The sequence below is a fragment of the Equus quagga genome, unplaced genomic scaffold (assembly GCF_021613505.1).
Source record: "Equus quagga isolate Etosha38 unplaced genomic scaffold, UCLA_HA_Equagga_1.0 69446_RagTag, whole genome shotgun sequence".
Lineage (NCBI taxonomy): Eukaryota > Metazoa > Chordata > Mammalia > Perissodactyla > Equidae > Equus > Equus quagga.
Window position 1 is genome coordinate 8,326 of NW_025801415.1, and position 1,665 is coordinate 9,990.

Consider the following 1,665-nt stretch of genomic DNA (forward strand, 5'->3'; position numbering starts at 1 on the left):
GCTCTATTTTATAATTTATTTTTCAGGGATCTTGATTGTTATTCCCTTCCTCAAGATACCATGCTGATCCATCACATTGATGACATTTTGCTCATTGAACTTAGCAAGTCAGAAATAGTAACTACTCTAGATTTATTGCTAAGTCATTTTCATTTCAGAGGGTGGGAAATAAATCCAACTAAAATTCAGGGGCCTTCTATCTCAAGAAAATTTCTATGGATCTGGTGGTGAGAGGCATGCTGAGATATCCCTCCTAACATGAAGGATAAATTGTTGTATCTGACCCCTCCTACAACCTAAAAAGAGGCACAATGTCTAGTGGGACTTTTTGGAGTTTGGAAGCAACATATTCCTCATTTGAGTGTATTAGCCCAGCCCATTTATCAAGTCACCCAAAGAGCTACTAGTTTTGAGTGTGGGGCAAAATAAGAGATGGTTCTGCAACAGATCCAGCCTGCTGTGAAAGCTTCTCTGCCACTTGATGCATATGATCCAGCAGATCAAATGGTTCTTGAAGTGTCTGTGGCAGATAAAGATGCTGTTTGGAGACTTTGGCAGGATCCTAAAGGTGAATCACAGTACAGGCCCTTAAGATTTTGAAGTAAAGCCATACTATCTTTTGCAAACAAGATAAATCATCTTTTTCAAATAACTACTCTCCTTTTGAGAAACAGTTCTTGGCCTGTTAATGGGTCTCGGTAGAGACTAAACCCTTCACCACGGGCCACTAAGTTACCATGTTACCTGAGCTTCCCATCATGAACTGGCTGGTGTCTGATCCATCAAGACATAAAGTTGCACATGCAAAGCAGCACAACATCATCAAATGAAAGTGGTACAGATGTGATCAGGCCCTAAAGGCACAATTAAGTTACATGACAAAGTGTTCCAAATGTTCATGGTCCCCATTCCTGCTACACTGCCTTCTCTGTCTCAGTCTGCACCTATGCCTTCACTGAGAGTTCCCTACCATCAGTTGACAGAGGAAGAAAAGACTAAAGCCCAGTTTACAGATGATTCTGCATGACATACAGGCATAAACCAAAAGTGGACAGCTGCAGCACTATGGCTCCTCTCTGGGACATCCTTGAAGGACAGTGGTGAAGAGAAATCCTCCTAGTGGAACTTTGAACAATGTGCCAGATGCTTCACTTTCCTTGAAGGAGAAATGACTAGTTGCTCAATTATATGCTGATAAATGGGCTATGACCCCTGGTTTGGCTGGATGATCAAGAATTTGGAAGGAGAGTGACATCAGCATCATGGTGGAGTGAGTTGTTCTCTTTGTCTCTCTCCTTTAAGTGACAACTAAATAGACATCCATTCAGCAACAGAGGATTCCCTACACAGCACAACAGGATGCCTGAGAGGTCTAGGCATCTATACACCTGAAGATGGGTGGACTGGACCCCTAAGAAGCAATAAAACTAGGGGAGCAACCACTCCCACCCTTGGTGGGAGTGATCCAGGTCACAGGTCTTCAAATCGCACCCAGAGCTACTGTGAGTGGAGGTGGTGGCAGCCCAGCCTGTGTGTGAATGCTTGTAGAGTGGTGGTAGCCTAGATCATGGGAATACCCACCATGCCACAGCAGCCTCACTCATGTGAATGTTCCCCACTGAATGGTTGATGGTCAGCTCATGCCAAAGCACCCCACCCAAGCAG